We start from the raw sequence: 26,701 nt of genomic DNA on the forward strand, positions 1-26,701 counted from the left end.
TTAGTACAGAGGTGCTAATTAATTAATATTTGTAGAATTTTATTTTCTGATGTAAAGACATTTTCTTAAACATCCATTTGCATTCAGATGTTTCTATTTAACGGTTAAAGGTATTTCTACAGTAAACTATTATGTAGCAAGAAATACAATTAGTAATTTTATAACTAAAGTATAATCAATGTCAGAGGGCAGTACACTGTAATGCTAGCTATTTGACTTCTGTCAGTGATCTCTTCTTCTCACTGTTCTGATTGGTAAAACATACTATGTCCAACAAATTTTCGATTTATACCTAATACAACAGAAATACTTAGTCAATGGCCTGATGCAAGTTACCTTTTAAGTCGTAAGAGATTTTATTTCGTATTTTAAATTCTGCTTTTTTTGTTTTCATTCTTGTGTTTCTACTAATAATATAAAAATTATTTTAAAGTTAATTCGAACAGCCTAATAGTGAACATACCTTAGACTAAACGTATGATAATTCTTTTTTTCTTAAAAACAAAATAACGTGAGACGTTGACATATTTGGTGTCATTTGTAGCTGCCAAAACAGAGGTTTGTCCCTCAGCTAAGTGATAAGCGATAAGGTTACAGACTTACAATACTAAAATTCAAGGGTTGATTCCCCTTGTGATAGACAGAGTGTAGGTAACAAAATGTGTAAGTTTATATTGAAACAACAACAGTTTGTCTGTGTAACAGACTTGTTTATTCAGTGACTTTGTATTATATATGAAACCAAACATCATGAGTGTGTTTATAATTTGTACTTATATGTATGTGTAGGTACATTAATGTGTGTAATTTAGGCAGCATGGATCCTTCGTAGAGAGTGTATAAATTACCAACTTCAGTATATATTAGCATATTTCAGTTCTAGCCCTATGTTATCCATAATTACTTCAGATATACGTATTCTTACTTATACTAACTATTGAACTCTAAAAAACGAGAAGGTTCCTTTGCATTTTGTTTGACTTAATTTCATAAAGTACCACTAAGTTGTGCTTGACTTAGCTTTATAAAGTACCAATAGATTGTGTTTGATTTTTCTTTATAAAGTGCTAACAGACTGTTTTCGATTTATTTTCAGAAAATGCAACACTGCATGTGAATTTTCTTATAGCAAAACTACATTGCTATGTTCGGCGAGGGGAATCGAACCTATGATTTTTAGCGTTGTAAAGCCGAAGACTTACCGCTGTTCCACTGGTGGAACTGAAAACATTTACAAATTGTATTTGATTTGGTTTCATAAAGTGCCAGCATCGTAATCTGAGGGTCGTGGGTTCGAATCCTCGTCGCACCAGACATGCTTGCCCTTTCAGCTGTGGGGGCGTTATAATGCAATTGTCAATCCCACTATTCGTTGATAAAAATTTGGTGGTGGGTGGTGATGACTAGCTGCCTTCCCTCTAGCCTTACACTGGGACGGCTAGCGCAGATAGCCCTCGTGTAGCTTTGCGTGAATTTCAAAAACAAACAAAGTGCCAGCAGATTGTACTTGTTGAAAACTTGACTAATTATAATGTTATATGTTAATTTCTTTGTAAAATAATTTACAACAATATACTAAATATTTATAATCTCACAAATTTTCTAATAGCATGAAAAAATTATATAAATATGAGTACGTTCTCTGTTTATTAAAATAGAGCTATAAATTATTGTAGTGAAATTAGAATGCTAATGGCTTTCCCAGTTGATAACATAAAAATACTCCCACTTCTTACTTATAATATGCATGACTTTGTTCTGGAACATATCGTTTTAAAATGGTCACAAGGAGGCTCTGCGTTCATTGTCTCTTTGATTTATGAACTCAGACTAGATTCGCTGAAGTAACGAGTACGTTCGCGTTAGAACTAATTTCGCTATATAAGTTTTTGATTATTTAACTGATGAATCTAGTAAAGTTCTTATTAAATGTATTAGTGGTTGGCGTACAAAAGTTTTTGAATTACAAACTACTGGATGAGGACACGCTTTATAAACTTGAGTTAAAGCAGCTCGCTTGCAAATACCCCAAAACGTAAGACAAACTGATATTACTGCTTTGGATAGTGATTGTTTTCGTGTCAGAATTCATCAAAAGACGAGATTTTTTCAAAAGATTGTTTTGTTTATCATGTAGAAAATGGAGGAAGGGCTGGGCTTTATAGTAGAGGAATAATAATTTTATTTCAACTCCACATTGCTATTCCGTCTTGAACGTTTCTTATCAGTACACTCAAATATTCTATCATTTTTGTTCTGTCTGGAAATACCAGAACATTCTTCGTTTTTAAATCACGCCCTGTTCCAAGGTCATATAAAGCATTAAGGACAAAAATAAGGTGTGACCAAAGTGTTGAATGGAAATTAGTATAGCGAGGACTAGTAGTTGACTCATGTGACGCCAAACGTTTTTCGGCATTTAAAAATATGCAATAAAATCTTGCGTTTCAGCTTTACTCTGCTATATATTTTTAATATATATTTAAATATATAAATCTTTAAGTTATGAAATATGTAATGACTCCCCATAACAACAATGATCACTTTTATTTCGAACTGATCACGTTCTCAACTCCACGCCCTTTCTTTCCTAAAATCTGTCAATCATTCTACAATTCTTATCACGAGCGCAAGTAGTTTTTGGCTGGAATAGAATACGTGTGTCATTCTAATCAGTTCAAAGAACTTAACCCCTTCGTAGTAACACGTATTCTGTTCCATTGTTTAGTTGAACAACAATTTGTAAAAACAGTAATTTAGAGTTAATGTACTTAAACTTTTGTAAAAATAAATTCATTTGGCTTATGTGAGATTAAAGAAAGGTAGAATGGAAAGTTGAAAATTAATTTTGATTAGTGTGCAGAATACACTGTTTGATAAGATGTGCAAGGAACTGTTTATCTGATTGACAGCCGTGTTCCTTAGATGTCACCAAGAAAGGACTTTAAAAATGAAATAAGTTTTATGATAATTTTAGTTCTTACCTCTCTTTACGAATCTGAACAAAAATTAATAACCGCACATTTAAATATATTGTCTGCGGATATTTTATTTATAGCTCCTAAACCTAATCTAATTTCCATGCTTCTATACTATGTAATACCTTTTTGAAGGAGATTGAAGTGAAATAGAACCAGTGTACTACTGTGAGAAGCCTAGTTTTTATTTTAACCGCTGATTATTTATATATTTGTCTTTATCATTTATCTTTCAAGCAATCCATCTCTTTCTTTATAAGTTCTATCTTTCAGTTGCATATATAAATGTAAGTATAAACGTATGTATATGTCTATACACGTACATAGATATCACTTATTTCAAATCCAGTATATATAAATTATAAGGCCAGGGTTGGGACGTCCCAGTATATTCTACGCACAGTTTTAATAATTTCAAAACCGTGTGTAAATTTTTGGTTAAACATCTTCAAAATATTTGTCGGTATTGGAAACCAGTTAAGTTAAAGTAACAGCAGAAATGCAATACTATAGAACGTAAAAGCTACTCTACTTGTTATTTCTATTATTATTATTAACCCATCTTTGATATGAAAAGTACTTTGTTTTCTGACTAATCTCCCTAAAAAACCATTAACTGGATAATGCCCCCAGTTACAAACCATTATTTAAAGAACCACTGAAGATGAGCATAGAGGCTATAGTACGTACGATTTGATAAATAAAAAAAAGTATGTGCAAAAGTAGTATACAAACATTCTTTTTGAAGAGGTATGATGACGTAACGCACATAGTAATTTTGTTTGAGTTTTGGAACTTTATTGTAAAGATTGGTTATAAACATATCAGTTTTAAGGCTTTGATATTTTGTCGTAGGGAATCGTAACACATAGAGTAGTTTTGTTAGAACTTATATTCATTTTGTAGAGATTAGTAACAAAGTTTGCTTAGAACGAAGCACAAAGCTACATAATTGGCTATCTGTGCTCTGCCCACCACGGGTATCGAAACCTGGATTTTAGAACTGTGAGTCCACTGGAGGGGGGCAGTAAAAAACTAGTTTTAGAGTTTTAATACCCCATTGTAGGGATTCGTAACACGTAGAGTAGTTTTATTAGAATGTATACTCTTTTTGGAGAGATTAGTAACAAAGTAGTTTCAAGTTTGTAGGTGTTCTTAACCATAATTTTATATTTTATGTTCTCAATCTGAATGTCATTTATCAAATACTAGCCGATTACACATGGCGCCAGTGCAGTGGATCCGAGTTTGATGTATCCATGACGTCATATCTGCATCCTGAGAATGGAGGATAAAAAATAGTTCTCCGTGACGGGAAACGGAAGCCAAACGGGAAAATCGTGACCCTTATTGCAAATCTACGTGCACACAGGATCAAAATTTCGCGAAGTTGGGGATTGCACATCGCGTAATAAAATTTTTTCCCAGTACCACATAAGCAAGAGTTACATTATAGTATGATATGAACTAAATGAAAAGACTAGATCCTGCAAGCTATTATTTTAACGACTAATGTAGATGTCTGGCCGTTAACCATAAAAAAAACAGCAAAAAGACAATACTATAAAAACTGGACTGAAAAGATCGTGGTAATTAGTATATATATGTTAAATAACAGAAGAAAAACAGTAGGTACGCTAAGCATTTACCTTAAAATCTATCACATCACATGGCCCGGCATGGCAAAGCGTGTTAAGGCGTGCGACGGCTAGCGCAGATAGCCCTCGAGTAGCTTTGTGCGAAATTCCAAAACAAACAAACAAACAGACAATCACATCAGACCAATGTTTAGACTAGTAAGGCCAAGGTGTGCGTTAGGTTCCTTAAGCTACAATAAAATTCTATTGAGTATATTGGTATTGTGGAATAATTTAATAAAAATGATGTATGATTATTTTCAGGGGACATAATCTTTTCATTGTATGGAGGAGACTACTGGTATAATAATAAAACTTTTCTGTAAGGTCTCCAGTGAAGGAGAGTGTGTAGCATTAAAAAGATAGTTTTACGCTAATAATCTAGCTAGCCTTCATTAAAATTGTGGGTCATAAATATCTGTCATTGTCCAAAAAGCATCAATCTCAAACTGAGAATTTAAAATTCTGTTTAATGTAAAAAATATCTGCAAAGACTTAACCAAAGTAGCTCATTTTGCGTGAATTTTTCGTACGAAATACTGAATGTCGCATAAAATATATTTTCTTCTCTGTATTCCCTTTACATTATCTTCCTGCCCCCAGTGACTCAGCGGTAAGTCTGCGGATTAACAACGCTAAAAACCGGGTTTCGATTCTCGTGGTGGGTAGAGAACAGATAGTCCATTGAGTAACTTTGTGCTTAATTAAAAACAACAATATCTTCCTATAGTATAGGTTTTAACTTATTTTTCAGCCTTGCTAGTTTGTGTAATTGGTGTTATATCTTGAAATCTCTTCTTTGATAATACCTTTTAATTCATAAATAGTTTTGTTTTACTTTACGTAAAAATGACGTGAATTGTAACTTTTTGCTCACATGCTTTCTTCACTTTCGTTGCACACTTTTAATTAGCAACTCTGTTTTTTTTTTAGGTATAAAAGTGAAGCAGGAACAAAAGAAAATCGGCTAGTTATTAAATCATTCGTCTTCTTAGAACCCGAGACTTCGGTTACATATAGCTTACCAAAGGATCAACTGTGTGACATAAATTGGGAAAAAATAAGAACATTTCTTAAGCTCTGAAAATAAAGCCAAATCCCTAACGAGTGACGAAAAATATTCACTCTCTAACAGACAGGTTTCACTTATTACTGGGAATCTAAAAGATGTTTTCAAAGGTTTGACATTTTCAGCAGTCAATGAGCCATTAGCAATTAATTATCACGTGAAATCACGTAACCGCTTCTCAGAAAGCTCATCCATAGACCAAAACTCGTTTACATTGTCGAGCTAGCATGACGACAGTCTGTTGTTAACATTTGCTTTCTATTCTAAGAGAGAACAGGTCTAGCCAAGAACTATCACTTGACAGGAGAGTAAAAACAAAAGACACTTACGAAATAAAGGGTCATCTTATACATAATGACAAGCAAGAGAATAAGAGTACCATTGGCTGGCGCCCTCATTTCAGAAACCTCGATGTTTGCCAAGGTAAGGAGTGACATTTATAGTTCAGTATTTGTATATTATATGTCAGTTTTTCTATTGCCATAGGCGGAAACTTGATGTTATCTAGTTCACCCAACTGCCTTCCTGTTGTTAGCCCTTGCTCTGTTAGAACATTTCTTCGTGTTTCGCGAAATATAGGTATATGCATATGTCTGGACATTACATTAACCTCTAGTTTATGCTAATGTTCCTGAGTAAACGAAACAAACTAAAACAGCAGATACCTTTATAGATCTGAGTATTAAATCTGTATCTGCTAACGACAGACAAATATTTTAATAAAGCAAACTTATATTACTGTACGTAACATTTCGAGATGGAGAACTCCAGACACATTCTAATAAAATTGTAAAACGACACTCAGTATTTTGAGCTTAGGTAAAAAACTTATTCAGTTTTCCTTTCTCACAACATAATTTAAAAATACATGTAATCGATCAAATCTTATTTTACTTAGTTTAAATTTATTCTATATTATTGCATGTTGTATGTTTGTTCGCAGACTTCTACAGTTTTGTATCTGGAAGATCCAAGCTTTGCAGCCGACTCGAGCAGCTTTTTCTATATAATGTAATCCACAATCTTTATTTATGTGGGATACCAAGGGGGCTAAAATGTGCACGAGAGGTCACCTAAGCATGATTTTAATAGGTTTGCAGGGTTGGTGAACTCTGATTTTTGATTTTCTGATATTGGATTTTATATTTCTGCCATCCTTCTTTTTTCGAGATCCCTGAACGCCATTTGTGAAATTGTTACTATTCTCTCTTTCAAGCTAGCAGGATCAAACTTGACCCACATATGGATGCTTTAAAAATTATTATTTTCGGATACGAATCCCCTTTCCGTAATTGTAGAAGTAATAGTGAGTAGTGGAGAAGCTAGTTGGGGTCTGTATGAACCATGATCCTTTGATCCCCGCAACAGGGCACGAGTATTTGTTTGCAGGATAAAATATAAGTTGTCATTACTAGTTTTTATGGCAATTTGTTTAACAACTTGTGGCTAGTATACATTAGTGGTTTAAGTTGATTTTTATCTCTTGTTTAAATTCAATATATGCATGTTTTCTCGCCATTATATTGTCGTGATTGTTTTTCACAGCAGAGAAATATGAATGTTTCATGGTTGTTTTATGGTAACCAAACACGAGATATGAGGTATGTTGTTATTGTTTCATGAGACTAACCTAATATACTGTACAAGATAAAGATAAAATTGCCACAATAATGTGATATTTCTTGTTTATAAGTTCAAAATTAGGGGTGGCTATGCATGGATGACCCTTGTGCAGTTTTGCGCGAAAATCTGAAACAAACTCGTTATTTACTATTCAAATAAAATTAAGGATTTTTGTCTATAACATTCAAGAATAAGTTATAACATTTCTGATCTTATGACTGAGAATACAGCAGATCCATGATACACATTTCATAATGAAATCCAGGAGTGACGGCATAGTATTTTTAATACAATTAATTGCCTTTAATTATAAAGTTTTATTTCACGAGAATAAGTTGTAGATGGATAGAGCGATTCATTGTCAAATTTTGTTGGAAAGGCAACCCATCAAAGAATGCTTATTTGAAAACATAATGTTGGCTTTAAATGTTTTGTGAGTTATTAAACCATTTTTATAACATATTGCGTGATCATCCACTTTTCGGTATAGCTCTAGAATTTGGAATCGGCAAACTGAATTCGAATCCGTGCTATACCACAAAATATTCTTCGTCATTTAAATTTTAGGGGCGTTATAAGAGCAACAGTCAATCTCTTAGTGTGGGTAATGAGCAATAGGATGCTACTGATTGGCCGCTAGAGGTCAGCAATTAAAAATAAACAACCGCAGAAGATAACTTCAGTTCTTTTGCCATAAATACAAAATATAAATGTAATTGATATATTCGAAAAGTAATTCTGTTTGTACTTGGTTGCTATCAAAACGTTTTCGTTTCACGAAATCAGATCATAGGTTTCAACTCTCAGCTTATATTATTATAATAATAAATATGCCAAAACTTTGACGGAAAAGTTGTTTGTATGTACCGAGCCTGATCGTATTCAAAATATAACTTGCCTAATACCTATGTAATTTATCATGATGTTTTTCTCAAAGGAACGTCTATTGTAATTCTTGTAACTTGCATCAAGTGGCCGAACATGGGCAAACTGTAATGTAGAGGATTCATGGTTTGCGCCCGCTGCCGCAAGAACTTGCTCTGTAATTTGTAGTTGTGGATGTGCTATAAAGTTGACGGCCAAATACCATGATTTGGTCAGACAATAGTCATTAGAAAGTTGTCGGCACGTACTATTGACTAGTCCATTTAGTCTATTAATTTAAAATTAGCGACGGCTCTTGTGTAGTTTCCGCTACATTATGAAACAAACAAAAATAAAAATCAATAAAATATTTTAGATATCACAGTTTATTTATTAATTGTTACTTCTTTAACTCTGAAGCTTCAGGAAGTTTATTTTACACCAACTTATGTTTCATGTTTAGTTCATATTATAAAAAACTGAAAACCTATGCCTAATCAATACCACCCACTCAGTCTAGATTACGAAGTGTTCAGTCCTATGATTAACATATCTCAAACCTTGATAAATATTTAATCTTTTTGAGATAAATAAAATTATGAAAAATCAAAAGTAGGAACATATAAATGTTTTTTCGAAAAACAACAAAAAGCATTTACATATATTGTGTAAATTGTTTTAACTTCCGTATGACCATTTGATATTGCTAAAACAATGAAATCTAATAATGTCATCGTAACATGTAATAAATAAAGTTGTATAGAACAATATATTTATAAGAATGACTCGCATATAAACAGTGCTTTAAAAACTATGCTAAAAACTATTCATGCAAAGGTCTTCTCTAATAAATACACACACTTGTAAATTACCATACTGTGCATCCGTGGGCTTCTGTATATTTGACTTTTCCCAGGTCTTATTAGCCAATTTCTACAAAAAGTAGAGGAGTCTGAGTAAATCTCAGAATACGTGTTTGACCATACCATAACATTATGTAACAAAATTTTTACTTTTTCTTGTTACTGAGCAGAAAGTGTTATTTCCCAATTGCTTGTGCCGAAAGTAAATGGAAAATACCTATTTTTCTCTTCAAACTTTGCTTTTGTGACCTGGGTAATAAAATTTTCAAACACTCATTTTCCAGAACATTCCAGGTAGATTCAGTATTGAGTAGCTGATAGAGAATTTTCTCAAACTTACAAGCATTTTCAAGAATTTTCTGGAATGTTGTAGAACTTACACGAATTTTCTAGAATGTTGTAGAACTTTCCATAGAAATATATATATACAAGGGCTCATCACCCACCACTTCAGTTTAATTCTAGCTGCCTAAGTGAACAAATAGACCTATCCAACGAGGCGTTACCAAGTTTCCCTGTTATCTTTGCCTTTGAAACAGCCGGGACACCGCAGCGCACTACAACAGGAAGCACTGACCACAACGGACTGAGTTCTCTGTGGGAAGGTACAATGTCAAATGTGAGCACTAGTGGACTTCCAGAAGATGTTGCTCCCACCATTGCACATAAAATTGGATCTCATGAAACAATTTGTCACAGCTCTTGATAAGGAGTTTGCAGTCTTCAAGTACCTTCGAGACTTCTTCTCTAAGCTATCTGAGGTAAAAGTCAAAGCTGGTGTCTTCGTTAGACCACAAATAGAGAAGGTCCTGGCGTGCACAGAATTCCCCGAGAAGCTCAGTAGGAAGGGAAAAAAGCTTGGGGAAACTTTTGGCAGTGGTTTGAGGCTTCTTGAGCAATGGCAAGGTCGAAAGTGGAACTGATTGAGGCTCTGATGAAGAAATATGGTAAAATGGACTTCAGGATGTACCTGAAAGTCCATATTCTTGATGCTCATCTTGATAAAATCAAGGAGAACATGGAAGCATACTCAAAGGAGCAAGGCGAGCGCTTCCACCAAGATATACTGAACTTTGAACGCCGCTACCAAGGAGCGTATAACGAAAACATGATGGGAGACTATATTTGGGGGCTGATATGTTAAAGTGATTTACATTACAGTCGCAAATCTCAAAAATCTACTCACTTGTAAACATTTTCGTTCATTCTTGTATAACTTTAGTATAAATACATGTAAATCTTGATTCGTATGATGTTTCATTCAAACCTTATGTAAATGAAAATGCGCACATTTGCCCGTTTTTACAAAGAAAATAGGTTAATTTCTAAATTTCATTATCCAGGTCACAAAAGCAAAGTTAGAAGGGAATAATGGCTATTTTCTGTACTTTTACAACATAAGCAATTAAAAAATAACATTTTCTATACAGGAATAAAATTTATGTTACATTGTGTAATCATGATACCGAGCACAGTTGGTAACAGCACGATACATTTAATTGTTTCTCTAAATTTCGATTAATCTTGCATATTAGTCCTTATGATCTATTGTAATTTGGACTATATATGCTTGGTACTAGATGATTGGTTTGGTTTGAATTTCGGACAAAGCTACACGAAAGCTATTTGTGCTAATTGCTCTTAATTTAAAAGCGATAGATTACAAAGAAAGTAGCTAGTCAATACCTCCCACCATCGACTACTGTGTCGTTATTTTACCAATGAATAGTGGAATTTAATGTCATATCATAACGCCTCCACGGTTGAAAGGATGAGCATGTTGATCACGGGGGTTTGAGCTCACGACCCACAGGTTATGAGTTGAGCACCATAACCACCAGACTATTTTAGGCTTGGCACTCGAGGATTCAGGATTTTTAAAGGGGGAGAATATCACTTACTGTGGCTGGAGGTCAAGGAGCCCACTTTAAGTGACAAGATTCTGTGAAAAGCGGTCATATGCTCCCGGCTCCGTATTGTTTGACGTATGTCTTTTCTGCCAGTATACCAACTAGGTTAGTTTTCTGAACGTGTAGAATTGCTGTGTTGTATTATATTTGGTTTCCTTAACTAGATATCGTGGGCGTCCGCAAGGGGTACTTGAGTTCATGGGTGATCAATTTTGCGTTTCCGTAGTTTCAAATTTATATCATTTTATCATCTTGTCCCCTATAACATATTCTGGTCAAAGATATTTAGTCAAAGTATGTGCCTGTCTTTTGAAATTTGTCTTAATGTCAGAACATGTTGTGTGAGGCAGAAGGATGCGAAATATCATAAGATATAATTTAAATTATTTCTAAAAAATTGTATAACCAGCAAAAACATTTTTTGTTGTTGTTGTAACATGGTAATCACAGAGTAAATGCTCTTCAGAATTTTAATTGGTTTGGGATATGCAGTAGGCTTTAAATATTTAGTTTCTAATATCGTCATATTCTATGGATCTGTTAGTTTTTGTTTTACTTTTTGAAGACAATTTGTGTTCTGTATTGATAATTAAATAAGTGAAAGTTGGTTTTCATGTGGAATATATATTTAATACATCATGTTATTTTTATTAATCAAAAATAGTTTGCATTTATCATAATGCTATGAGAATGTGGGAAACAGGAGAAAACGTTAGAACAAAGAAAAATGAACTAAATGAAACAGCCAGTAATTTAAAATTGCCAGAGCATAACCGGTACAATTTTAGTGAGAAAATAAAGGATGAAACATAAAAAAGTTAGAAAAACAACAACAAATTTTTATGTTTGAGAGTATTATATCTTACAGTTCGGGTTTGAATTGCTTGAAATATAAATGAAAGAAAGAAGGAAGGATGTAAAAAAAACACAAAAACAGCCGAAATAATATAATAAAAACTAAAGATAATTATACAGATCTAGTGATTACAAAAGAAGTAATGTTGTGAAAGAGAGAAAGAAAAAAAGATATGTAATAGCGAACAGTACTAAATGGAAGAAAGATTTTTATACACAAGATACTGATGAATAAAGATGGTGGTGAATGAAAGTCGCATTGAATCTTTAAAACAATAATGGAAAATCGGAATGTAGACAAACGTTATACATTAAAGTTATAAATAAAGATGAATGTAAACTGCACTAAAACTGTTCTACGTGCAAGAAACAGATGTTTGTTTCAAAATTCAGATGTTAGGCCTACATTTAAGAATATTTTATTTTTTTGTATTTAATGTAAGATTTATTATTCGGAAGCTTACCATAATTACAGTTAGATTAATTAAAACAGAAACAAATATTGACTTAAAAGAATGATAAATATATCATGACGTAGAAAACACTTGGCATTCAATAATGATAATAACTACGAAGATAACGAGGGATAGTTTGGGATATATTGGTCATAAAAGATAAAGATAATGACTTAATAATAATAAACAAACAATAGTATTGACAAAGTAAAATACTGACTACAGAGATGAATATCGAGCCAAGTAAAAGTGAGTCAGAGTAGAGATATTGAGAGATATGGATAACCATAAGAAGACTAAGAAGAGAATTGAGTGATGTGGTATAAAGATTATTTTATAAGAGAGAAGCCGAGGGATACAAATAAACAAACAAAAACTAATCTTTACGAGTAGTGATGAGCCACGCGAGCACGTAGTACAAACAGTTGTGGCACTGATAATAGAGACATTGAGAGATATTACTCCACACAGGAAAAACTGACTTTTACTGAAAGTGGTATCCTGGTGGACTCGAGAAATATTAAGATTTTAGCTGATGTATAGAGAGATTTCGATTGGTACAAGACAGACTGACTAATCGTACAGATAATGAGAAATTATAACGAATAAATAGTTACAGGGTAATAAAGTAGACAAATGAAAGCAAAGAACGTATGAATAATTGTTGTATAATTACAAACCATGTAATACATAAGTATGTTAATTTAAAAGTTGTTTGGCTGTCACTATCAATAATATTATTTCCATTTCTACCCTCCGCAAGTTCGTTTATTATACAAAAATGGGGGAGGTTGATTAACGTTACTGTCTTGATTCCTCTACGCAACGGAATCTGCTAATGAGGTTATTGTAATGCTAAGTGTTTTATGCGCTTAGTTATCATAGCCGACGTGAACACGTGGTGGCTTTGCCTAACGTTTTTAGGTTAGTGCACTGTGCCCCTGTCTGCCCTTGCATGCTTAGACCCCCTTCAGCTACAGCTCCATTTTGTCTGCTATTGGCTGACTCGGAATGGATGTTCGCCCACTAAAAATTACTTCTCTCCGGTGTTCTTGTGGATAGAGGAATTATCTCAGCTGACAATGCTCTCTTTCATTTGGAGATTGTGTTACACAACATAGCTTCGTTTGATCAAGAACAAGACAGCCTCACACGTAGGTTTCTTTTTTTTTTTTAGATATTGCATGTTTCATAAGAAATCAACATAGAAATTAATAAACAAAATAATTTCCATATATACATATATATATGTTTAACATTTTTTACTTAAACTGAATAATTCTTATAGATATTTCGCTCTATAGGACGGTTTTTTAACCATCCGATAAACAGTGATAGAAGATAAATTCCAAACCTGTGCGGTTTTGAGTTTCTAATCAATGCTCCAGTGATTAACCACAAAATTATAATGATATCAGTTGTAAGTCCTGACTGCCATAACGAATGATACCAATGTATCTAAAATACTTTGCTCAATTTGTTCATTTTTAACCAAACTTCTTTAGTGACTTATAGCGCTTGCTGAGTGCACATCAGAGGTGGCCAGGTATGATGCTTTATGCTTTTCTTACCCGTCATGCATTTTCTAAGCAGGAACATATTAAATATCACTGTTTATTTCACAGACATATGTTTGTTATTAAGCACAGAGCTTCAAAATGGGCTATCTGTGTTGTGCCCATCGCGTATATCGACACTTACTATCAGCTAAAGGTGACTTCACAGACGTCGTACAGATTCAAGTCAATGTAAAACAAACTGAATTAAAATGTTGTAAAACGTAGTTAATTCAAGATACTTTTAAGATAAACTTAACTACAGTATTTTTAAATATTTATAATTTGAGGCAGCGCAAAACAGGCTAAAACAGAAAAGTTTAAAGTGTTTTTAATTCAAGCTAACATGAAGTTTCTGCCAGTAATTTATTTTAATTAAGGAACCATGCGATCACCATGCTATATATCTGAGTTTGTTTGTGTGTCATTCTATATCTTTCTATACTGTTATTGTATTACCGGTTTACAATTATATCAACAATCTATACTGTTACTGTAAACGGATGCTCATTGTTTCTTGCATACCGTTTTTGACTACTAAGGAGTTTTACATTATTCTTTATTATTTATATGTTATTTTCCAAGTTATACGTTTTCACCAGTCTGACATTTCTTTATGAACAAGTTAATTAAGTCATGACCTCCTTGAGAGATTACTTACACGTGGGCTTTATTTACCCAATAATACTGCATGGAATCCTGTATAAGAGCTTACATTTATACCCCAAGAGCCTTAAAACCAAGGAAGTATGGAAAACAAAGCCAGTTCTGCTGTCAATGTAGATTTAATACATGCAATTATCTCCTCGTGTGGTGTGGACAAACGGATATCATTTTAGTAATTGTGGTGGTGTCTTTCTACATTCCTTTATGGTAACTGCTATTTTTCTCGATGGAACCTCAAATAATAACATTAACAGACATCAGGAGTGAAGATAGCCTTCTGTTTGTGATCTGACGTCATAGCATTAAGCTTCTTACTATCTTGATCTACTAATCAGTTCCAAGACTTCGAACATCGGGCTTTATTTTAAAAAAAAGAAAAGCATTGTAGACCAACCACTTGTGATTGTCTATCTATCGAATTAACTTACCTCAACTCTGATGACAAACGTAGATACACGTAACACTATGTAACACAAATTTTGTTCCTGGATAATATGTGTTATTTCTTAATTGCTTATATTGTAAAAGTACAGAAAATGGTCATTATTCCCTTCAAACTTTGCTTTTGTGACCTGGATAATGAAATTTAGAAATTAACCTATTTTCTTTGTAAAAACGGGCAAATGTGCGCATTTTCATTTACATAAGGTTTGAATAAAACTTCATACGAATCAAGATTTACATGTATTTATACTAAAGTTATACAAGAATGAACGAAAATGTTTACAAGTGAGTAGATTTTTGAGATTTGCGACTGTAATGTAAATCACTTTAACATATCAGCCCCCAAATATAGTCTCCCATCATGTTTTCGTTATACGCTCCTTGGTAGCGGCGTTCAAAGTTCAGTATATCTTGGTGGAAGCGCTCGCCTTGCTCCTTTGAGTATGCTTCCATGTTCTCCTTGATTTTATCAAGATGAGCATCAAGAATATGGACTTTCAGGGACATCCTGAAGTCCATTTTACCATATTTCTTCATCAGAGCCTCAATCAGTTTCACATAACTTTCGACCTTGCCATTGCTCAAGAAGCCTCGAACCACTGCGAAAAGTTGCCCCAAGCTTTTTTCCCTTCCTACTGAGCTTCTCGGGGAATTCTGTGCACGCCAGGACCTTCTCTATTTGTGGTCTAACGAAGACACCAGCTTTGACTTTTACCTCAGATAGCTTAGAGAAGAAGTCTCGAAGGTACTTGAAGACTGCAAACTCCTTATCAAGAGCTGTGACAAATTGTTTCATGAGATCCAATTTTATGTGCAATGGTGGGAGCACACCTTCTGAAGATCCACTAGAGGCTCACATTTGACATTGTACCTTCCCACAGAGAACTCAGTCCGTTGTGGTCAGTGCTTCCTGTTGTAGTGCGCTGCGGTGCCCCAGCTGTCCCAAAGGCAAAGATAACAGGGAAACTTGGTAAAGCCTCCTTGGAGACCCATCAGGAATGCCACCATTTTGAAGTCTCCGATAACTTCCCAGCCATACTTATCATACTTAAAGGCTTCTAGCAAGGTCTTGACGCTGTTGTATTCTTCTTTGAGGTGCACCGATTGAGCCAAGAAAAGAGACGGATACTTATTCCCATTATGGAGCAGCACAGCTTTGAGGATTCTGGATGAGCTATCAATGAAGAGGCGCCAGTCGCTCGTTCGGGTTATAGGCAATTCCAATTGCCTCGCACAGACCGAATACATTGGGGTAGAAGCAGAGCCCATTTTGATGAGTGAAGAAGCGTGAAAAATGTCGGCGACGCTTTTTCTGACTTGCGACGTGCACACTTTGGTTTAAGAAATCCAACAGGCCCGGCATGGCCAAGCGTGTTAAGGTGTGCGACTCGTAATCTGAGGGTTGCGGGTTCGCATCCCGGTCACGCCAAACATGCTCGCCCTTCCAGCCGTGGGGGCGTTATAATGTGCGGTTAATCCCACTATTCGTTAGTAAAAGAGTAGCCCAAGAGTCGGCGGTGGGTGGTGATGACTAGCTGCATTCCCTCTAGTCTTACACTGCTAAATTAGGGACGGCTAGCACAGATAGCCCTCGAAATTCAAAACAAACAAACAAACCATCCACGCTACTTGAGCCTAGATGTCAAAAGCTCGGCATCAGCTACTCAGCACTGAATCAATGTTGAATATACTGGAAAATGGGTAAATTTGAAAATTTCATTACCCAGGCCACAAAAGCAAAGTTTGAAGAGAAAAATAGGTCTTTTTTCCATTTACTTTAGGCATAAGCAATTGGGAAATAACACTTTCTGTTCAGGAACAAGAAAAAGTAAAAATTTTGTTACATAGTGTTATATTCTGCTTTATTTTGCTGAGGTTGTTGCTATAGAAATGCGCTTCGCGTTTAGATGTTGTGCATGCATTTAAAGAGTAACAATCAAATCCCAGTTTTTGATCAGACTAGAGTGAACGTAAGTTGACGTTGGGGGTTGTTGACTGAGCTACCTATCGGTTGAAAAGTAAGAATGACTGTGTCTAGATAGCCTTTTTTGTAGCTTTGCGTTAAAATTCCAAAACAAGCTTTATCAATAAATGTATATATATTTTTAAGCTTCTAATTTTACTAATAAATCACGCAATTAATGTATGGTAAGTAAGTAAAAGGCTAAAGTCTATATAGAAAATCGATATGTTAAACCTTATGAAAGTGGAATATAAAATATCCAAGTTCAAAAATACATACTTTGGTATTCTTCTAGTTTTTCTTATTCCTCAGCTAACATGCGCCTTTGTGTAAATTTGGTTGGATTTTAAATGAAAAGGAGAAATTAGTGCTAATATTCATACTTTCTTTTTTTCAGCTCCACTGACTTTGCTACATGATAGTCTGTTATGACCATAATAACTGTATCGGTGGACGAGATGCGTCGCATCCTTATAACGTGAAACAATAAAATCCCATTCTTTTAATTTGGTTGCAGAAAGTTTCATGTTAACATGTTAAGTGACGATCCATTTTAGCGAGATTCCAATTCACTTGAATCCTTTTATTAACTCGACTTTTTTTTTACGCCTACAAAATAATTTTAGTTTGATATCAGTCCTTTTTTTCTTATCTCGACACAAGTGATATTTACAAAATCACATCCTTATTCTTGTTTTTTATGAACATAAACAAGTACTAATTGAATGCATATTATGTAATTCCCAAGAACGTATTGCAGAACATAATTATCATTGTTAATATTTCCCGCTTTGATTTATAAACAACACAAGAATAAAGTAATGAACAACATTTTTGACATAAATTTTATTTTTCACAATTACTAAATATTGAATTGCTTTTAGATCTGAACAAAATGTTGAAAGTTTGTACTTGTCTTTCAATTTATAAAAGGAAAATTCAATAAAATGCTCAGCTCTGTTTCAGGCTTAATGGTTAGCATATCGAATTATATCTTGGAAAGTCCATTTTTGAGACCGCTGTATACTAATTAATACGCTTAAAACTTCAGCTATGAGCGCAATATTCGCTTAAGCGTATTCGTGTAGGTGCCAGGATACGGTGACTGGTTACCATTTCTGTGACCAGTAGTTCTAAATCATGGACAGCTTTATTAGAATCTTATTCTCTGACCTGACCGTTTTGCCTTTGTATCGCATAAAGTGTTGTTCAAGTTGAAAATGTAGATTGTTAACATGACTTTAAATGTATGTATTTATTTAAACACAGTTTTGAGATTTAAGAACGGTTTTTCCTATAGCTGTTGCAAACGTGGAACGTCAAAAGGTTCACAAATGATGAAAAGTTGCTTTGGTTTAACATTTCTACTGATGAAATGCAACTGGTTTAAAACGAAAGGTAATCAAAATAAGCCTAGAGGGAAATGTCTGGACGTTTTAGAGAACTCACTTTCTGTGTGCAAATAGACAGGTTCGTGGAATTGTATCCGTGCCTCTTCCAATAAACGTCCTGGGGATATGAAAGATTCTGACTGCATATCAAGGTCAAACAAATTACTGGCTGAGTAATACGCAGGTTGTATGTGCTCCTCCTTGTTCGCCAAACTGGTCTGAGAACGATCTCAATCTCATCAGTTTTTATACTTCACTAGCAACTGATTTTTCTGTTCTTTAGCATTGTGACAGAAACAACAACAAAAATACTGACGCATACTTTCAATTTTACTGTCTAGAAATCCATCTAATAAAAAACAACACATAAACGCTGCGCATTTGTATTAAATGCGATTCTTGGTAAGCTAGTACGTTGCTCCAACTCTTTTTAGACTGTCTTTTGGTAATATGTATGTTGGGAAATCGTTCGTTATCTGGAAACCAGAGTAAATTTTTTTTTCACCTTATGTGATTTTACTGCATATTTCTGAAAATTAACAAAACTCATCATTTAAAATTGATTTTTTTCGGAAGTAAATTTGTGGTTATTAATGTTTATCAAAATCGATTCAATAATTTTTTCGAGAAACAGCAAAGGTGCATTTGTAACGTGTTTTTTTTTTTCAAATTTACTGAAGAAATTCACAAATAATTACATTAAATTTAAATAAATTATTACATATGTTTTACCATTTTACACGTATTTCAAGGGTAACATTCTAGTGTGAAATCTTACAACTATAGATAATTATTTGAGTGTTTATATGTAAATGAACGATTTTGACAAAACACAATATATCTAACATGTGTATTTGTTAAAGTTACAGTTAGGTTAGAACTGTTATAATTTCACTGATTAAATATCTCGTGGAAAAAAAAAAGTCCAGTTATTGTAAAAAGCCTAATAAATTGTTTGTAAATAAGAATATTTCAGACGCTAGTTCAAGCTTTCTTTACAATTACAAATGACACATGAATAGCTTATTTTCAACATTATATATGGCCATTGGTCAGGCAGCTACATTTCAGCAGTGTCTACCATTGGATAGAAAGCAGGATTTTTGCATTGTATGCCATAAGATAGATAGATTTGCGACAATGTCTACCATCAGGTAAGCAGCTAAATTTTCAACAACGAATGTCATTGAATAGGAAGTTAGATTTTTATCATTTTATGTCATTAGATAGTTTGATTTGATTTGTTTTGAATTTCGCGCAAAGCTATACGAGGGTAGTCTGCTCTAGTCGTCCCTAATTTTTCTGTGTAAAACAAGAGGGAAGGCAGCTAGTCATCACCACCCATCACCAACTCTTGGGCTACTCTTTTACCAACTAATAGTGGGATTAACCGTCACTTTTCGTTAGACCCCATGGCTGAAAGGGCGAGCATGTGAATAGGATTCGAACCCGCGACCCTTAAATTACGATCGAGTGCCTTAACCACTTGGCCATGCCAGGCCTATCATTAGATAGAGAGCTAGATTTGCTACAATGCGTTTTTTTTTTTTTTGCACGTCCACGAGTGTGGACTTCTTCTACCTTGAATTTGTTTACGAGAACATTTCAGGGTCCATGTTAAGTCTCTCTCTGGTTCTAAAGACTTAGTACGAAGTTCGAAATGTTAGCACTAACAAAGAATGTACGTTGTTGGATAGACAGTTAGATCAGTTAAATATTTTAACACTCTTTCTTAGAAGAAAAGTATGAAAACATTATTACATTTTGTTTATTATTATTGTTGAGCAACACCCAGATAATTATATTTTTCATTGCTGGATATAAACTGACCGGAAAAAAAAAAAGTGTTTTTCTTTAGGTTTTATGTAATCATAATATCAGTTCATTCACCTTGTTCGAAAAATTGACACAAATGGTTTGTAAGGTTCGTTACTCTTATTTTAGTTTTGTTTTATAAGAGGTAAAATGAAACATTTTTCTTTATAAACCTCGTATTGCTGATAAACTGTTGTACTATTTTTTGGTATACGTGTATGTTATCGAATTTCGAATAGTTTCCTCGCTTTACGGCACAGGGTAATTTATAATTTCTTACTTTAGATCATATTAATGAAACTTTTATCCGTTTCATTTAAACTTGGAAAATTTTATCTTCAGTATCGCTAAGACTAAAGGGGTTTTGAAATATCATAGAGAAAAAAGTTTAGATGCCGACAAACAAAATAATTTAGTATACCAACAGTTATGAAAAAACTATATTAAATTTTTGTATTGGCCTGATCAACGCCTTTAAATCAAAACAAGAAAGAAACAAAAATGAAAAATTGAACAATTTCTCAATATATAAATCTGACTCCAACGTATATACCTGATTTAGGCTAAATTATTATTTTAATTAAATGTACAATGTGATGTTCAAACTTTTGAAATTACAACGCACACACTTAGGTGTTTTCAAAATCCGCTTCTTGCCCACACTCACTCACATACCTCTTTGTTTGGTGGTTAGGGCAATCTGCGGATTGCAAGTTCGAATCCCTTCACTGAACATGCCTTTTCAGCCGTCGAGCGTTAAAATGTGAAGGTCATTACCACTATTTGTTGTTAAAGAGTAGTCCAAATATTGGCTGTGAGTAGTGTTGACTATCTGCCTTAACTCTAATCTATCACTTCTAAATTAAGGACGACTAGCTTTGCGTGAATTTTCGAAAATAAACCTTTTTGTTTGACGTTAGAAGGCGACAGAAGTCACGAATGGTTGGTTGGTTGGTTGGTGGTTTATGACGTAAAGCATTTAGGCTATCTGCGCCAAACAACTGGTAAAACAGCTGCAGATATTTCTTTCAGTAAGATGTAAATAAGACTGAAATCACGAAGAGAAAATTAACTTCATAAAATGTTCCTATTTATATTCACAACATTTATTTTAATAAGTAGGAGTAAGCCTTACTGACTCGTGATAATGTTAACTGCGACTAGTAACACATGTCTGCTTTCATGACTTCAGTTTCTTTTATGTAATTTCGTAGTTTCGATATTAATCTTGAAAGGTTCGATTGTTTCACCATTTATCAGCGACTTTCGATAAGAAAAATGTGTTACATTACATTACATATATGGATATAATTATCAAAGACGAAGAAACATCATAAACAGGACTCAGAAGTATTAAACATCAAATTATTTAAAATAATTGACAAAATAACAAAGGATGTTTGAAACGTTGCTTTATCTGGGATTAATTTCAAACCTTGCTACGTCCCGAGGCTCTATTTACTGTATAGGCTCCGACATACACGTATATCTCCGTTTATGTGACCAGATGTTTCTCAATTTTTTATACACAGTGTGAATGGGATTTGATGACAAACTAACAGGATCTTCCCTCAATACTGTCTGAGAAGTAAACAGAGATGCTTTTTACTAATCTTTGAAGTTGAGCTACACCTCTTCATTATTTCCATATACAGCTTAAAACTTTACGTACAATGCTAGCTGAACAAGCCAGCTGTCGGTTTGTCGGAACACACCCTCTCTGATGTTGGAAGGGGCTTGCGCTATTGAAGTCCTGTCTTTCCTTTTTTGTCAAACCTGAAAAAATACGTGTTTTTTTCTCTTTCTCTCTTTGCAAGTGTATATGATTTTTATCTTAAAGTTTTTATGGTACTGGATGAAAGGTATATGTTGTCAGTTCATGGCCCAGTTAGGGCTATGTGAGAGATCAATGTAGGTGGTGCTGCATGTATGTAGTCGAAGATAATAAGGATATACTTTGGCATATTTGCACGTTTTGAACAGATGACAGGATTTATCTGGGAATTTGAGCTTAGTTTCTAGGGTATCTCACGTTTTTGATATTCTACTGCCCCAAATACTCTAATGTATTTACCACAACCTTGAAAGAAAAATGCGCCATGAGGTGCTGTCATGGAGAAAATGTATTAGACTGTCTTTATACATCACTCGAAGCCACGTCTCGAGCTCTCATCGTGACGCTCTAAATCTCCTTATTTTCATTTGAAGAAGTAAACAGTGTCTTCCACGAGATAGACCGGTTTATCCATTTGTTTGTTTTGATACAAAGATAACCATGCACCACCTGGTGTGTCCTTGAAGAAACGTGTGCTCTTGTTCTACCCCTGTCTTCACAAGAATAAAGCTAACTCATTAGTTCCTGGAACTACACAAATAGGGTAGGCGTATGATCTTCTTTTATTATTTGTCACGAAAGCAATGATTTTAGTGAATCTAGTGAAAGTTGTTCCTTTAAGAACACTGAAAACATGTCACCAGGTCGCAAACCTTGATTATAACGTGTTTGAAAACTTGCAGAATAAATGTAGTTTACTAAATCTTAACATCCTTTAATAGTGAAGTTGTATTACACTTAATTGTAGATTTGATTATGTGAAACGATGGCGTTATTAAGCAAATGAACTAAGAGATGGAGCTCTGAAATAAATTCGAGTAAAGGTGTTAAAAAATTAATTAAAGACAGATACAGAATTAAAATCTATAATCTGTACACTCAAGCGTTACAGCAGTTATACTAAACGTAATAATAGTGGTTTTTTATCTTTTAAACAGACGTTTCGTAGACAGTTAAGCAATAAAAATAACTTCACGGTAATAACATAAATAAACATTCTCTTTGATTGATTACAGGTATAAACTTACGGACCAAACTTTTGTGACATAAACTCATTACTATCACGACATCAGCTTCAGGTAATAAAACTCTGCGTTTGGTAAATATAGAACAGTGCAAAGTTCCTTGTGTTTCTCAGAGTCATATTCCTCCTCTTTATTATAACCAGCACACTTATTTTTGTACTGACCTCGCGTGAGTTGTGCCTTGAGCCAATCAGATAGAGTTTATTACCTCATCAAAGACGAACGATTAGTTGTTCCACATATTTCACAATATGTTAGTGATCAATAGATATATTAATGTAGATTCACCATAAGTCTTTCTGTTCCTAGCCCCCCAGTGGCTCAGCGGTGTGTCTGCGGACTTACAATGCTAAAAACCGAGTTTCGATACCCATGGTGGGCTGAACACAGATAGCCCATTGTGTAGCTTTGTGCTTAATACAAAACAAAACAATCTTTCTGTTCCATGCTTGTGGTTATCGTAATGCAACATCAGAAGTTGTCTCTTCAGGAGTGAGATATGATTATAGTGACCCTAGTTTGATATTAACTTAATAAGAAATTTCCAATTTCAAGTTTCAGTATGGAGGTAGTTATTATATATGTATTTTTTAAAAGAAGTTATGGTATGACATATGTACCTATTTTTAATATTAAGTTGAAGCACGTACAGAACTCGTACCCAATTTGATGACTTTTACACACTTTACGTGGCAGTTGAATTTTAATAACTCTCTCACTGGAAAAAATCCTTTTATTAACCTTATTCTCCAGTGATGAATTATCTTTATAAATAACGAAAATTGTGTATCACTTTGTGTTCTGCTGCCGCAACGTTTGATACACACATGTATGCACAATATTCATGCACTTGGGACTGAACAAGTCAAGTTGCCTTATCAAATTTTAAACCCTGACTGACATCGGTAGCTTAGCTTTTGAAAAAACCTCGAGACTTAAATTAGAAATATACAAGTTTTGTTCATTGTATATATGTGGCGTTAACATATGCTCGAGCGAGGCATAACGTCGAAGTATTATCTGGTATTGTTTATTGAAAATACTCTTTTTGTGGGTTGTTCGTAACGTTAACATACGCTCCGGTGTACATTACGGCACCTTCGTAAGGAAGAAAATGTCACAGTCAGAGATGAATAAATATTTACTTCTCTCTTCTGTTTTAATCACTTTATATTTATCAGGTCATCCCAGAAGTAATGTTCGAAAATTTAATACAAAAGGTTTGTTTTGAATTTAGCTCGAAGCTACACGATGGCTATTTGCGCTAGCCTTCCCTAATTTAGCAGTGTAAGACTAGAGGGAAGGCAGCTAGTCATCACCACCCACCGCCAACTCTTGGGCTACTCTTTTACTAACAAATAGTGGGATTGACCGTAACATTATAACACCACCACGGCTGAAAGGGTGAGCATGTTTGGGGTGATGGGGATTCAAACCCATGACCCTCGGATTACGAATCGAGTGCCTTAACCATTTGACCATACAGGGCGAATACAGAAAGTACATCATTTCTCTCTTTATAGAAGGCTTTAATAACGAAAATGTGTAGTAGGACGTGTATTAAAATGTTTAGACAAATAAAAAACTAACCCAATTCCACTTTTTCAGGTCATTAATCAAATAAACCCTTATGAAGATTGATGTGTTTGAGGAGCATATAAGGCTTTATGAGTTTAAAAAAGGCAATAGTGCAGCAGCAACTACACGAAAACTTCAAGGTGTTTATGGTGCGGAATCTTTTAATGAAAGAAAATGTCGAAGGTTGTTTCAGAAGTTAAAATCAGGTGGCTACAGCTTAAGTGATGCGCCACGTTCAGGTTGTCCTGTTGAGTTTAATGATGATTTGCTGCTGGCTGCACTTGACGAAGATTGTGCTGTAACAATCGAAGAACTAGTACAGAAGCTTAATTCAACCCATTTAACAGTTCACCGTCATCTACAACAGCTTGAAAAGGTGTCAAAACTTGGAAAACGGGTCCACTATAATTTGACAGAAGCCAACCTTAGAACAAGAGTGGACATTTGCACTTCTCTGCACTTGAATGTAACTTACCTTTTTTGGATAGGTTAGAAACTGGAGGTAAAAAATGGATATGTTATAAAAATGTTAAGCGCCACAGACAATAGCTCAGTGCAGGTAAACTGGCTAAAGCACAGCCCAAAATGGACCTCAACCCAAGGAAAGTCTTGTTAAGCTTTTGGTTGAATATTGTTGGTGTGATCCTCTTTGGGTTGCTGCAACTCAATGTAACGATTACATCAGACTTTTATTATCAACTGACCCGGCATGGCCAGGTAGATAAGGCACTCGAATAGTAATCCGAGAGTCGCGGATTCCAATCCCCGTCACACCAAACATGCTTGCCCTTTCAGCCGTGGGAGCGTTATATATTGTAATGGTCACTCCTACTATTCGTTGGTAAAAGAGTAATCCAAGAGTTGTCGGTGGGTGGTGATGAATAGCTGCTTTTCCTCTAGTCTTACACTGCAAAGTTAGGGACGGCTAGCTTTGCGCGAAATTAAAAACAAACAAAATCAATTTATTGTCAACAGTTAGAGCACTTGAAGCACTGAAAGAAAAGAGATCTGCTTTAATCAATTGTAAGGGTGTTGTGTTACACCAGGATAATGCACGGCTCCATACAACAAGGATCACATCTGCAAAGACTGAAGATCTCGGCTGGGAAAACTTCCACATCCTCTTTTTTTTTCAAGACCTTGCCCCATCTGATTATCATTTATTTCGAAGGTTGCAGAGCTATCTTGGTGGAAAAGAACTTGTAACACATGAAAATGTCAAACTGCCCTCTCTATATTCTTTTCCTTTAAACCCCAAGAATGTTATAAAAGTGGTATTCAGAAGCTTGTGAATCGTTGGCAGGAAGTAATTAATAATAATGAAACACATTATTGACTAAATAACTTTTAAAAAGTTTGAAATCCTTTTTCTCAACCTAAAATCGGACATCACTTCATACATTTCTAAGTTATTTTTTTGTAATTACTTCTTTAAGAACTCAAATATTGTAAGATCTTTCCCTGTACTTTAATCTTTCTCAAATTTGAAATAGTTATAGCCATTTTTAATTGAAGTTTTGGTCTACATAAATCATTTATAACTTGTGTTCCTATATCAACTGTCATCTTACTAGTTACTGTTTGGTTTGTAGTTAAGCACAAAGCTATACAATGGGCTATCGGTGCTTTGTCCTTCACGGGTTTCGAAAGCCGGTTTTTAGTAGTGGGAGTCCGCAGACATACCGCTGCACCACTAGGGACTTCCAATAGTGTAGTCGAATAGTGAAATTTGACCGTTACTCTTATAAAAAAAATGCCTCCACGTCCCAAAAGTGCAAGGCTCGATTCTTATTTTTGTCAGTAACAGAGTGGTCCAATTGACCACGGACAATTGGATCTACAGTTTGGATATCGTTCAGTATTCTTCAGCTCGTATTATGCAACTTGAAATCCTTTAGTGATGTTGTTACATCTCTGAATATAGCGCTAAGGTGACTTTAACGACCTACATGAAACATTGTGTATTTTGGCACTGTTTTAATTTGGATAATTTTTTGATTAAAGAAACGTGCTATGGATAATAAATATACATGACAAAAGCGTGTCTCCATTAGCATCTGCACTGTTTTAAGTAAAAAACAGCATGTTTTAGTTTTCAGGAAAATATGGTGTTAATGAGGTCTGGTCAACTTGAAATTTTTATCTCCACCACTAAAGGCGAGTTGTGTTTCATCC

At 34.5% G+C, this 26,701-nt stretch overlaps 1 protein-coding gene across 3 annotated transcripts in view; it reads left to right on the forward strand.

Moving 5' to 3' along the window:
* The first annotated feature begins 228 nt into the window (after positions 1–228).
* LOC143249111 (uncharacterized) overlaps positions 229–26,701 on the forward strand; it is a 58,536-nt gene continuing 32,063 nt past the window's right edge. The window contains exons 1-2 of one of the 3 annotated variants that reach the window (XM_076498433.1): positions 229–346; positions 5,549–6,107. The gene's annotated coding sequence lies outside the window, so the exon portion shown is untranslated. Of the gene's footprint in view, positions 347–2,694; positions 2,823–4,442; positions 4,568–5,548; positions 6,108–26,701 lie in introns of those variants that run through there. The other 2 variants (XM_076498434.1, XM_076498435.1) reach the window with 2 other exon arrangements.

The sequence above is a fragment of the Tachypleus tridentatus genome, chromosome 4 (assembly GCF_004210375.1).
Source record: "Tachypleus tridentatus isolate NWPU-2018 chromosome 4, ASM421037v1, whole genome shotgun sequence".
Classification (NCBI taxonomy): Eukaryota; Metazoa; Arthropoda; class Merostomata; order Xiphosura; family Limulidae; genus Tachypleus; species Tachypleus tridentatus.